Consider the following 14,961-nt stretch of genomic DNA (forward strand, 5'->3'; position numbering starts at 1 on the left):
CTTGTATGTAATCAAGTGCCATAGACTTGGTATGCTATAGACTTGTAATCTGCTCCCATCTCTCTATATACGTAATTGCTATGCTGTATCATTTATGGAATAATACTAATAGTAAGAAGTGTGGGCAAGGTTGGTAGAGGCACATTCCTTTTCTGAGAATTTACAGCTCACAACTGGATGAAGCCATAGGTATGGAAGCTGAGACCGAAAGAGGAGACATGGAAATTATCTGTCATCCACATATATATCTATAACTATCATCTGTCTGTCTGTCTGTCTGTCTGTCTGTCTGTCTATTGATTTTTAAGGATTTGTCCCAGGTAATTGTGGACCTGGGAAGTCTGAAACCTGTTGAGGAAGTTGGCAGGGTGGACACTCTTATCAAACATTTAGGTTGTGTGGCAAAAAATCTTTCTTCCTCAGGAGACCAGTCTTTGCTTGTACGGCCTTCAGGTTACTGAATGAGGCCTGCCCATTTATGGCGAGTGATCTGCTATACTCAAACCAAAGCCAGCTAATTACAGGTGGTAATGAGATGTCAGAAATGAATCGTTCACAGGAATATCCATCCTTGCATGCGGCCCAGGCACCATAGTCTGACACATAGCATTAACCATCTCAAAACGCTTCGAGTGACTCATGGCTCAAGTATTTTTCTTCTTTCCGTAAAAAAATGCATACATTTTGGTTTTGTGTTCATGAACGGCAATGGCATCTGTCTTTGTGACAGTCCCTTGCCATTCTATGGAATAAGTATCTAGTCTGATGGGAAGAAACCTGAGGATCAGACACCCTCCAGCTGAGGTGCCCCAAAGCTGTGCTTGTCCAAAAGACAGTGTGGCCTTGGACAATGGCCATGGTGTGTGCTCCTTCCCACTGATAACTGAGGAAGGCATCTCCTCTGTTTCTGCCTCATGTCCTGCAGGGAGTAGACACTCTAGCTGATAAAGACACAGCTGAGACAGGCAAGATCGTAGGAGGTTATTTTTGTTACAGGAAAGTCACAAAGCTATTTCTTCACCATGATTCTTAGTTTTATATAGTGAATTAAGAGGTAACAAGGAGGGCAGACATCCAGAAATTAGGGTCATTACCTTAATATCAAGATCATCTTTATCATTCATACGTGTGGTCCTTCCATGAGACAGGTACCTTAGATGCCATGTATTGGAAAACTTGTGTACCTTAAGAAGATAGTGGAGAAGTCTGAAAAGGAAGTGTCGTCCTCCATGCATAATAATTATGTCTGAGACAGAGAATAAATGTGTGTCATGGAGATCGGGCTGCAATTATGCTTACAATTGTTATGTGGCACCACATGTAAGGACTGTGCCAGTAATTTGGATCCAGAGACAAAATCATATCCAACTGAAAAAAAATTACCAAACTCTTGTTTAGCATTCATGTGCAACTCCATGTTCACTTCAAACAGGTTTATTGAACACGGAGTAAAAAGCACAAAGTTCAACAAAGGTATATTCGAGAGCAGAATTAAGACATGCGGTTTCATGTCCTCTCATAATGATGAAAAAGGTTGTCCTTTGTTTCCCGAACAGCGGCCCACCTGACTTCTGTGTTTGTGTTTCCTGGTTGATGAGACTCCGAGTCCCCAGACCCCAAAGCTGTTTTGTAGGCAGCTCTACGTAGCTTCATAATTACCAAGTATTACAGCCATTCTCACTAAACAGGAGACATTGTTTATAAAATGTGAAATATCATGGCCTAGAAAATTATTAATATCAGTTTCCACTCATCTGAGTTTTAGAACGACTGGTGGTCAATATTGGCGCACATGTTCACACGGCTGGTTATCGGCAGAACTCACACAAAGACTCCCCTCTCTAGCTTCTGTTTCACCTCAATGAATAAACTACACTGAAAGCAAGAGCTGAGTGCAGCGTAAAGAGCCGTGAGGCTGAGTTTAGCGGTGCATGACTGTATTCAGGAGGCAGCTGGCGGGGGGGGGGGGGGGGTGTGTGTGTGTGTGTGTGTGTCAAGGCTAGCCTAGACTACACAGACATTCCCCTTCTCAGAGACACAACGAGAAAGTCCAGCGAGCAGCAGTAAGCATGTGTTTCCTACATCTTCATCCCGGCGGAGCCCCTGCATACATTTGGTTCTGATTCAGTGTTTCCTTTACATATGTTTAACTCTCAAAGACAGTCTGAGAAATCATCAGTCTCAAATTTACGTAACAGAATAGGTGTCCAGGCCTAGTGAAAGGAGGCTTAATTCTCAGTTTCTGAAGCGAGCCCATTGGAGATTTGCAGGGTTTAGATTTTTCTCCCTGTTTCTTGCTTATAGTCATTGTAGTTCACTCGTTTGTATTGACGATGACAGACTGGACATATGTTAATTCTTAAGATGACTCAACTCTGATTCAATTAATATTGCCCTGTGTCCCCCAAATCTCCAGCATCCCTGCCCACCCTGGGTGTTCTTATGCTTACTGTAATCGCTTCCTTCAGCTTCTAGATCCTCAGTAGCAAGCACAGATAGGCTAGTCTACTTTTATTTTTATTTTTATTCATATTGGTGGCTCTAGAAATTGGCGTAGTGCTTCGTAAGGAGGAAATACAGTTTTGTGGAGAATGGCTTCATATCAAACTTCCTGTTAGACACTGGAGACAGCTCAGTGGTAGAGCATTTTCCTAGCCCGTGCAACACCAATGTATCAATCAAATACTTTCAGTGATAAACCACTTTAATTAATTTTAGGTGAAAAAAATTTCAACTGAATTACAGGCTTGGTTCCTTCTTTCTTGGGTAGTGAGTGCTGGAGATAGGACTCAAGACCTTGTACATTCGAAGCTCATGAACTATACCACAGGCCTGCACACTGGCTTCCCTCCTTCCCCCACCCCTCTCTTCCCTCCCCCTCTACATCCTCCTATCCCTCCTCCTCCCTTCATCCCCTATTTCCTTCTCCCTTCTTCCATCCCTTCCCCTCTCCCCTTCTTCTCCCTTCCCCTTCGCTTCTCCCTTCCCCCTCGCCTTCCCCCTTCTTTCCCTTCCTTCCCACCTTGTTGAGTAAAATGGAATATGCACGTGGCATGGACACTCAACTTTGGATTCTGCAGTCTGTCCTTCTCTCTGCTCTAAGCATAACTGTTCATCCTAGCCCTCTATCTTCCCTTGCACATCCATAGGCTCACAGACCATGCCAATTTTCCCGCTTTTAACAACATCCTTAACTCTATCCTTGAAAAACACATTTTCCTGTTTACCTGTGTAATTAGTCTTTTTACATATTTCTATGAAACTCTATCATAAGCTCTGTGGAATGAGAGTTTTGTCTGCTTGGCTCAGGACTGTAGAGTATAGTTATTATATATAATATTATGTATATATATTTATTATATATAATTATACACTCTATATAAATTATATATATTATATATAATATATAAATATACTTATTATATGTATGAATATAATCTGTTATTATAATATAGTTTTATAATTATTATTAATTAATTTCATCCTTATATAATGCTTTTCATAACTTCATTAATTCTTTAGGTTACAGTTCCAGGTATGTGAGTGGTGAATCAAAATATAGAAAGAACTTTCTTTGTCATGGATGGGTTGTTTGTGACCAGGTGCCTGCTCACTAGGTCTGATCACAAAACGATTCTCAAGAAAGAAAATGTAATAAGGGCAGAAGTGTGTAGATGAAGAGAAGAGGGCATGGGTAGAAATGGAAGATGTGGTAACAGTTTGGGAGCAGATATATTACTGATCGTGGAACCAGTTTTGAAAATAAGTACCTTGAAGCACAAAACCTGCTTCTAAGAGGCATCAGTTAGCACAGCAGTCAGCAGTGAGAGAGTACAGGGGTAGGCTTAGAGATCATGTACAATCTTTCAGAAAATAATCACAGAACAAAGGCAGTAATGGGTCGGGTGCATGTAGGATGAGAAGTGAGAAGGACAGACAACTTGAAAGCAGGGACAGCGAAGTTGGGGACACAATCACCAGAAATATAGGGCTTTGTCAGACGAGCCATCAGAGGGGAGAGCAAAAAGACTAAGTCTCTAATGACAGAAGCAGAATGAGAGGCATCAAGAAGCACAGGAAGGAACTGAATCACGAGCTAATGATGCGGTTGCTCAAATGACCACGGCAGCCTCTCCTCACCAAGGGCTCTGCTGCAGTTGCCCATCAAGACTGCTATTTCTGATTCCTTCCTCTCCCCCTAAACCTGTCTGCCCTGCTGGTTCCACCCTGGATTTCCAGACCTCTGCTCTACAGCACATTCTGGCTCACTGTTTATTCTTAAATTGAATTTGAGGCTCCTTTTTCTGGCGATGCCCTTCTCAACCCCTGGGGAACTCATTTCCAGTTCCTGCACATTTTATAGCCTCCTAATCGGCCTGCGAGCCAAGTCCCGCTCTAGGCTTGCCTTTCTTTTTCCTTCTCCCTAGGGACAGATTAAGAAACCTTGCCCCTCATAAAGGGGCGGGGCCCCAGAGCGCTGGGAATGCGAAACCTCTCTGGGATGGCAGGGAGTATGCAGGGAGAAAGATGAGAGCCCCTGAGTTAGCCAACACTAGGGCCCTGAATAGCCATCCTAAGGGCTCAGCATGACAAACAACCACACACACAAACTCACCGTACTCCGCTGCACGAAGCAAAACAGCATTTTGGAACGCATGTCCTGGCGTTTGACTCTTTGATCTAGCGCACGGGAATGAATTCAGTTCGAGTGGGGTTGAAGTAAATGCTTGAAGTATGTAGGAGACACAGTTGCAACTCCTTGGTGTCTAGTAATCTCTCCAGATAGCTCTTCTATTCCCCACGTGTAGACCAACTTTCTGGTGTATCTCTGACTTATTTATTAATTTTTGTGTTCATGGATGTCGATTCTGGACACAGTTCTAAATTTAACAAATACTTTAAACACTTCAAGTTTATCTACTTAGAAAAAATATACAAAATGGAATAGAAAATATATCTAGTCATTTCCCTCATAATATCAAGGACCTACAACTTGGAAATATGGCAACATTAATTTGATTTTCTGCTATTCTTTCAAACATTTGGCCCCACACAGCCACGACTACAGACTCACCATATGTTACACGGTGTCTGTAGCCCCTAGATAACACCTGATGCTCCATGTGAGAGCTCCCAGCACATGCTCCAAGTGGTTTTGGTGTGAGTAGTGCCCCCACAACTCCACACTGATCCCCTGAAGATAGAATTGGCTCCGCACACCCAGGACCCAGTACCAAAGTTGCAGTTAAAAATTACTCTTTGAGAAGAAGCTGTTTTCTATTATCTGAAATTTATTCATGAATTCTTTGTATTTGGAAATGATTGCCTTCTGAAAATAAGACCGTGCTGTTGTCTTCAGTAGTGTGGCCTGGCTTTCTTTTGAGAGGACAGGTTCTCATCTCTATCTCAAAAATGCCTGCGGCTCAAAAGTGGAATCGCTTTCTCCAGAGGAGCAGCAGAGCAAGGCTTCTCAATCTTGGCATCTTCGCATGATGGGATGGCTGATCTTTTGCTGTGGAGAATATCTAGTGTATTGCTAGATGGTCTACAAGATGCCTAGCTTCCACCCCATATCCCATATCCCATATCCCATATCCCATATCCCATATCCCATATCCCAATACCCAATACCCAATACCCTTCACTACAGGCAATTAAAAATTGTCTGTAGTTATCGACCGACATCCTGGGCAGTACAGGTGGGGTTGACACACACACATAAAGTGTCCTGTAACAAGACTACTGGGGATTTTTAGATATCTGTTCCCAACACTTTTATCCCAAAGCATACACTCTTTAGAATCATATTTGTTCTTCAATGTTGTGGGACTGGGACCATTGGTTCCAGGACCTACCCCATGGACTCCAATATCATGGTGGCTCAAGTCCTTTATATAAAATTGTGTCTTATTTTTATTTTGCAAAGAAACTCTGCACATCATTTCATGTCCTTTAGGTGATTTCTTAGTGACTTATTTTTGTAAAGATTTATTTATTTTATGTGTATGAGTACATTGTCACTATCTTCAGACAAACAAGAAGAAGGCTTTGGATCCCACTACTGATGGTTGTGAGCCACCATGTGGTTGCTGGGAATTGAACTCAGGACCTCTGGAAGAGCAGTCAGTGTTCCTAACCATTGAGCCATCTCTCCAGCCCTTATGTGACAGGTCTATCAGTAGTAACCATGCTGTGTCATTTGGAAAGTATGACTAGAAGTGTGTTGTGTCTGTACTGGGCATTTGTAATTTTATTCTTACTCACATTCCCTGAAAATTATTGCTTGTTCTTGGAATACTTTGATCCGAAGTTGAATCCTGTGTTCTCACCCTGCCTGCATGCTGCCTGGTTGTGGTCCTCAGCCTACAGCCACATGGTAATGGTTATAGCCTTCTGTCTTCTTTTACCAGAATGCACAACCCCAAAGGGAGCAGAGAGCCCACCTAAGCCTTTTGTCTGTAAATATTATTGCTTTGGCTCTCAGTTTGGGAGACAGTCTCAAAGCATCAACTGAATAACTTTTAAAAAGATTACTAAGTGCCTACAATATACCTGACCTTACACTATTCTGAATGTTTCAGGATAAGCCTGGAATTCTTGCCCTCATAGAACTATCACAGTATAGATAAGGCAACACACACACACGCACACACACACACACCAGACACCTATCCAGCACAGCTCTTTGATGGAAGTAAAAGATCGTAGAGGGGGTTAGGGTGGTATGAGTTCTAACAATAGGAAAGGGAAGGCCTGTCTGGAATGGATTCTTCCTGCTAGGTGAAGGGTCTCCATGGCACCAAGTACCTCCTTTGGGGACCAGATACAGGATGTACAGAGAAGGTGCCATAGGGACAGGCATGTGGTCAGCTTCTGTGAGGAGTTACAAGCCAAGCTTCTAACCTGTGCTCAGCCTCTGGCCCCAGCACTTGAGCTAAGAGCACTCACAACAGTATCTTTTCCAAGCTGGTTTGTAAAACAGACAAAAAATTAGAAGCCAATTCATACAGCTGTGAGTAAATCAGGTAGCGAGAACAGCATAGGTGTGTAGCAGAATGGTGCCATGTTTGTTATTCTACAAATGTCAGCTACTCCTTTGAGGCTCCCCCATTCAGAACTCCCAGAATACCACACCATCAGTCCTGAGCATTTATCATAGCTTCTCTCTAGTGGAATTTTTCCTGTCGTGTGTGTGTGTGTGTGTGTGTGTGTACATGTGTGTGTGTGTGTGTGTGTGTACATGTGTGTGTGTGTGTACATGTGTGTGTGTGTGTGCATGTATGTGCACATGTGTGTGTCCACATTAGACTTTGGTACAGTTTTCATACAGAATAATTTTTTTTTTGGTTTTTAAAGACAGGGTTTCTCTGTGTAGTTCTGGCTGTCCTGGAACTCACTCTGTAGATCAGGCTGGCCTCGAACTCAGAAATCCGCCTGTCTCTGCCTCCCAAGTGCTGGGATTAAAGGCATGTGCCACCACCGCCCAGCCAGAATAAATTTTTATTGTTGTTATCACAATTACCACTCTGTTAGTAACATCATAATTTAATAACACGCCATGTGACTTGACCGAATAATAATTTGTCTGGGTATTGGTTGAAATTCAATCAACAAAGGTTTGATGACTACATGTTATTATGTGTCAGATATTTTTTTTTTCTGCAGGTTCTGGTGGTCAGGGTGGAGCATGTTTGTCCTGTTTTTATTTAGAAAATTCTCTTTGTGTTTTTGAACAGTTGTGCTGGTTGCTGGTTTCTCATTGTCTAGTTGTTTGATGGTCTTATGGTGTCTCTGTCATTGCTGGATGCTATCCTCAGTCCCTGTATTGTGTTTGAAGATTACACTTGCTATCTTTCAGGGCTTGAAGAAGTACCCAGTGCCATGACTCCCTCACTGGTGATAAATACTCACTGTTAACATTTTTCTGTCTATGCGAAAGGTTATTCTTCATCACTGTTTTAAGGATACTTTTCTTTGCCTCCTGCAAGAGCCAGGAGTCTGATACATTTTTCACTGTTGTTACAATTTTACTGTGAATTTCTTTGGCTTTTGTTGTTTGGGTTTTACTCTAATCTGTGCATTTATAGTTTTGGTGACTTTTAAAACTTTCAGCAATCATTTCCTTGAATTCTTTTTTCCAGCCTGATCCTATTTCTTCCTACCTATGAGACATAGAAGACACCTGCCCTTCATATTTGGTCATAATTTCACAGCATCTTGCCTTTAGTCACTGTTCACTTTTGTCCATCTATATCTTATTCAGATAAGGGAATTTTGGGTACTTCCTCCAAACCCCACTGACTCTCTTTCCTTCTCTTCATCTGAGACTATGACACATTTATTACTTGTTTTTACTTCCCTTATTTCATATAACTCAATTTTCATTTTAAGATGTTTATTGCCCCTCCCAGTTTTTGTTTGATTCTAGGATTTTCAAATTTGTTCCTGAAGCATTTCCATAGGAATTGCTTCAAAGGGCTCATCAGATAGAAAGTCTCTGCACCTTGGCCTTGGCATCCCAGGACTCTGGTCTTCGTTGATATTACAATTTCCCTGATCTTGGCGTCACTGATGATGTTTAGATTGGAATTGAATTAGTGAATAGGCTACTATATGATCATGGACCTTGTTTAAAACTGTGATTCAAGACAGCTTTTCTTGACAGTACTCTGGAGAGGGAAGGGGGTGGGGCATGGCTTCATGTACACTCACTGGAAGTGGTTTCTACGTGTCTCCCTCCATAACCTGTGACATCTGTGTGTGTATGCTCCTTCTGTTCTGATGACAGATAGTGAAGGCCTTGTAGGCATAAATTTTCTCCAACCTACTTTAATAAGGGTTCAACCTCCGCTCTTGCCCACCATCCAGCACAAGTAGTGAAAAAGAAAAGTTAATACGATATGTGGGAAGTGGACCTCTTTAGCAATAGTTCTTTGGGGGCAAGCTCAATCTTCATTGTCAGCAGCAAACACCAAATACGACTCAGCAGCTGCAGTCCAGTCCTCTAGGCAGGCAGATGCCACACACAAGCCAGCAGCTTCAGTCCAGTCCTCTCAGCAGACAGCATGCACGGACCAGCAGCTGTAGTTCAATCCTGAGGAAACCACAAGGCTCTCAACCAGGTCACAGAAGCTACAAGATGCCCCAGGAACCTCAGGAGCAGTTCTTTGGCAAGTTTTTCTCAGTGGTGACATTACCACAGGCAGAGCCCAACAACACTATGTAAGACGAATCAACACATGCACGTCATTAGTGAAGAATAGTGAGGCAGAGCAAAGTCAACCAATGTTCTCTCTCCCACTGTCTGTGGAGTCATATTTATACTTCATCATGCATCCTTTCACGTGTCTGCTATAGAAAAACATCCCTTCACCTATGTCTGTTTCAGGAAAACATTCTTTTCTGTGTCTGTTTTAGCAAGATATCGTTTCACCTGTGTGCCCCAGCCAAACATCATTTGACATAACTGACTTTCCAAACAAGCCAGAAGTTTCCACTTCAGAGCTGTGTCTTACATATGGTTCCTCTGACTCTGGCCTGGCTGGTTGAAGCTTCAATACAACTCTATCCGTAGCCTTTACTTTCAAGGTAGGGCTGGGGAGAAGTAGACAGTAAGATGGTAAACATCCCACTTCTCCAGTAGCCCTTCCATAACTCCATGCTGTCTTTGATGATTGGAAGTCTTGGTACAGCATTTGCTCTTCACTGTTACCATGGAGAGTGGTCTTACTACCACTTGGAGGAGATAAATGTCCAGATGTCTTGGATGCAGAGTGCATGAGCTGAGGTAGCATCTCTGCCATGGTGTTTGGGGGGAAGGGACTCTTGAGCTCCTTTGCTTCTCCTCTAGTATTTGGCCAAAGTAGGAGAGCCAGTTTTGGACTCGCTGAATGCTTCCTTGTGTAGTCTTCTGAGCAGAAGATTTGTGTTTTCTTTTAAAGCTATCTGTGAACCTTCTTCATTCCAATTCTGGAATATACAGGGCAATAAGAACATCCAGGCTTTTGCTATGCTGTTCCTTGAGTCTCAAGGTCTCTAGCTTGCCTATCTTCTGCTATCCACCTTTATGGGTATTTAACAATTCATTTTAGGTGCTATCCAGGGTGTTTAGTTGTGCTGGAAAGACAGAATAGAATGTGTTTACCTCATCTTCCTGGAAGCACATGTCTCCCTAGCCAGTTGTGCTGTGTAGGGCTAACTGGTAGAGTTTACTGATGAATTAGATGTAGGTGGTAACATAAGGAACACTGAGTAATAGTTCTTTTTTTGTCCTTAGCTACTATAAAAATGGAGCTGCAAATACTGGAGATGGGGAAGAATGGGCAAGCTTTGCAAGCATTTGAGCAAGCTAAGTGAATATTATGTCAGTCCTGGGATTAGAGTCTCAGGTTGAAGGCAGGAAATGTGCAGTTAGCCATCATTGTATGGAGGTAGCTTTAAAGCTTCAAGACAAGAGGGAACTCTTTTCTGAATGCAGGGAGATGGGCAGATCAGTGCAAGAACAGTCCTGGGATGTTCCACTGACATATCAGAGAGAAGAGCAGGGGCCAGCCCAGGGAACTTTCAGTGGAAACCATATAGCTTAGCATCAGGGCAACAGAAAAGACTATTTAGTGAAATGTTTTACCTCTTGTATTTCTTTTAGTTAAGCCCAATAGACCAACTGGACTCTTAGACCAGAGGCCCAGTTCGGGGTATTCCAACGAGTCAGGAAGAGCCACCTAAGTTCCAAAGGCCAGTTGAGAAGATGAAGAAATTTTTTTTCTCAGCACATGAGAAAAGCAGCAGAATCATGACTGGAAGTCCATCCCTTCGGAAGACTAAGCAAACTCTATGGTGATGTCGTGAGGTTCAGGGTGGAGGAGAGCTGGTTGTTTTGGTTTGGTGACAATTCGACTGATTGTGGTGCCAGAGAGTGGCTTGTCTTCCGAAAGAAAGTTGCTGCTACTTGGTGAGCAGTTTTGATTTGTCCATGGACGTTTGTCCATCAATTCTCTTGTTGAGTTTAAGTGACTGTAGGACAGAGTGACAGAGAAAAGAACCAGTGAGGAGGACATGGTAGAGAGGGCTGGCCATCAGGGTTAGAGTGACCATTGATCAGCAGGGAGGAGATGGCCGACTCCCAGGTTTAGGGTGATCATTGGAGGCATCTGATTGTTGTCCATGGTCTGGAACAGAATATCATAAGACTGACAATTGAAATTCTGTTAATTATGGTGCTCCTTCAAATCTTGAAAGTAACTTATTCTCATCTTGATGTCTGTGGCCTTGAAGATAATTGGTCACCATCTTTAATGCTGGATTGAAGAGTCAGTGCTTTTCACAAAGACCAACCTGAAGTCCAGTGATTCTCATCCTTCTTAATGTTGAGACCCTTTAATACAGTTTCTCATGTTGTGGTGACCTCTCCAGCCATAAAATTATTTTGTTGCTATGTCATAACTGTAATTTTGCTACTGTTATGAATTGTAATGTGAATTTCTGATATGTAGGATATCAGATATGTGACCCACAAAAGGGTCAGCACCCACAGGTTGAGATCCACTGCTCCAAGTTGAATCTAAGTCATTATTGTAGTTTCATAAATTACAATGAACATGAGTACTGCTGGAATTCCAGGGCCAACCTTAGGAATGTGGCCTTGTGAAATTAGCAATAATAGGAGACACACATATCGAAGTGATGACATCTGACTTTCCTAGTGGTTCCTTATTTCTGTTCTTATTTGGTCTCATCTGTTTGTAGAAACCTACTACTACTACTACCGATAACGTACAAAAAGTTTATGACAGGTTTTTTTTTAATTTATAAAACTTACTAGTAGCACTATGAAGTGATTTAATTCCCTTTCTTATGACAAGTCTAAAGAGCGAATGGAACGTCCATGAAGCTAACATTACATGTAATGCTCATGACAGCCGACGTGCTGTGCTTTCGTGTGTTACATGAGAGTCTTAATTGGCCCAATGCAGTGTTTGAAACCGCCATTTGGAGGCCAAAGGAGTGATGTTTAGGTTTTACCACCCAACGATGCTGCTGAACTATCAGCTGCTTCGATGCCCATTTCTTGCATCATAATTAATCATTCAGTAATATCAACATGTACAAGACTTCCTTTCAAAAGAGATAAGTGCTATCTAATTCTACTCTAAGAATCAGTGAAAGTGGCCTAACAACATGGATTCAGCTTGCTGGACACTGTCTTCTGCCTTACAAGGGTATTACGTGATCATTTGTAGTCATAGAACACAGAAAGTAATAAATCAAGGCACTTACAAATCAATTGGTGGGATGTCGGGCAATATAGTTACAGCAGAGAACAGGTTTCAGATACAAATATCGACATTCTTTGCTTTTGGACTGGTGAAAGCTAATGCTTTGCCAAGGGAATATATCAAAATAGTTTTACATAATTGTAGAAAGAGTGTTAGATACAGAGACAGGTGATATAAAGCTACTAAGCATAGCCCATGAAATATTTGGCTACTCATCTGCAATCCTCTTAACTCTCCACAGTCTGAAGTATCTGTAGAATTTTGAGTGTGGGTGTGGCTTCAAAAAAAACCTAGGAGACTTTAGTTCTCTATAACATTGTAACTGTGTGGTGGTTTGAATATGCTTGGCCCAAGGGGCGGCACTATTTGGAGGTCTGGTCTTGTAGGCGTAGGTGTGGCCTTGTTGGAGGAAGTGTTATCACTGTGGGCTTTAAGGTCCTCATCCTAGCTGCCTGGAAGCCAGTCTTCTCCTGTTTGCCTTTGGAACAAAATGTAGAATTCTCAGGTCCTCCTGCACCATGCCTGCCTGTATAAATGCCATGCACATGCCTTGATGATAATGGACTGAACCTCTGAACCTGTAAGCCAGTTCCAATTAAATGTTGTCCTTATAAGAGTTGCCTTGGTGATGGTGTCTGTTCACAGCAGTAAAACCCTAACTAAGGCAAATGAAAACCATCTTTGTGTTTGTTTTCTTTATAATGATTTAAGACAAAGCATGCTGATTAATTTAGAAGATTCAAACTTTCCTTCTTAGTTTTGGTATAGTGAATGAATAATGAATGTCACCTTTTCTCTGTTAAATTTCTGCTCTTCGTGAGTTAGTTTGTGGTTACTGAGATAAAAATGAAGCTGAGTTGTAAATGCAAGTGTTTAAAAATGTGCTTGCTCTGTCCAATGTAGGTTTTCTTGTATTCTTAAGCCTCCTGTCATTCCATGGCCAAGGCTATGCTTATATCCGTGGTCTTTTGCTTTAGTGCAGTTCATGTCCTGTGGAGTGTTTATGAAAGTCAACTTGTTAATTTGTTTCCAGAGCAACAGCAGTTGTCCCACAATCAGGGCATGTTTGCTCTAACAGTGCCCTGTGTCCAGTAGCTAAGCAGAGAAGTCTTCCAAAAATGTGTTGGCTCACAGAGATAAGTGCGTAAAGCAAGCTCCCCTACAAATGCAGGGAGTAGCCATGGGAGCTTTGCCCTGGATCTTTGCAGCAGTTTTCTCCTTACTCATGAATGGTTTGAAAGAACTGCTTCTTTCCAGCGGGGACTTGGAAGTTCGGGATACACAGATCATCACAAAAGGGCATATCGACAATGCGTTTGCTGGAACTCTATAGAGAAGAGCAGAGGTGACCTGTGAGACTCAAGAGAAGAAACAGAAAGCCAGGGAGGATGGTTCTAAAGAGCACACAGCAATTAGTGCAAGCACAGCCAGTGGGGAAGAGGAAAGTGAGCCAAAGTTGTGTATTCCCACTGCATTCCTTAGGCTAAACCCCTGGAAGAGGGCAGATTCCTGCCAGGTGCTTCTGACTGTAGTTTTCAAGTGCTGACTTTGAAGATCCAGGTCCATTCCTCTTGCTTAATGGTGAAAGTGTGATGCTGTGAATCCACTGTGGGGATCACACGAAAGCCTTCCTTTGGCCCCATGAAGGTTTGCTGACATGGATCGACCAACAAGGTAGTGGAAGAAAAGACTTACAAATTGAGTTCATGGATGAAGGGGAATGAGACCTGCAACCATTCACCAGCCAAGTGTGATTCGGAAATTTCCATATGCTTTTTATGAGATGGATGCATAGGAATGGATCATTTGGGTGAATTCTGGAGAGGGGAACTGGGTAAATAGATTTTAGACAAATTCTGTGGGTTCAGAGAAACATCATACAGCTAGGCACAAATTTGACTGAGCCTGCACAATAGATACCAGATTACAAATAATTGTCTTCAGGTTGCCTCCATCTAAGTGCACTGGCCAGTTTGTAGTTTCTCCTTTGCTTAGAGCTTAGAGAAATGAAAATCCTGGGAAGGAACCAGAAGGACACTCGGAAAAGTATCCTTGCCAGATCCCAGGACACTCAGAATAGAATTCTTGCTCATGAGCTTTTGCTAGGGATGTCCTGGGATCTGCTCAACAATTTTGGGCAAAGAGATTACCATTTTGTATTTTAAAATGTGTGAATAAAGTAGTATCATAAATGTTGCCTTTTGTGGCTTGCTGTTAAGGCCAATGGAACTTTCTTTCAGATGTCAATAAGATTTTTTCTGTATAATGAAGAGGAAATCAGCGGGCAGGGAACTTGGCCTGCTGTAGGTTCAGAGTGGGGCAGGAGGTCCTAGAAACCCCCATACTCTTGCTTCATAGGTATGTATCCCTGTGTGGGGAGATAAGGAAACTCAGGGACAGAAGACACAGCCCTGGGGCTCAGGTCTTAGCATCTGTTTCCTTGGCTACTCAGCTCTTCCTTCACAAGAGACTGTTTCTTCCAAGTGCAGCTGCTGAGGCCAAGAGGTCTAGACAGTAGATTTATTTCCTTTTAAACTAATTATCTTTACCTTGTTCCCATGAGCACTGCATAGCCCATTAATCTTGAGACTCTAATGAAGATTAACTGGAGAGTTAATGATCATACACTCATTCATATTTTATTGAGCATCTATTTCATGTCAAGTAAGTTTCCACTTGAATTAGA

The 14,961-nt window shown here is 42.3% G+C and overlaps 1 protein-coding gene across 1 annotated transcript in view; it reads left to right on the forward strand.

Annotated features, from left to right (window-relative positions):
• Positions 1-14,961, forward strand: part of Tmem182 (transmembrane protein 182) — a 45,263-nt gene that overhangs the window by 2,994 nt on the left and 27,308 nt on the right. The window lies entirely within an intron of this gene.

The sequence above is a fragment of the Grammomys surdaster genome, unplaced genomic scaffold (assembly GCF_004785775.1).
Source record: "Grammomys surdaster isolate TR1022 unplaced genomic scaffold, NIH_TR_1.0 255, whole genome shotgun sequence".
Lineage (NCBI taxonomy): Eukaryota > Metazoa > Chordata > Mammalia > Rodentia > Muridae > Grammomys > Grammomys surdaster.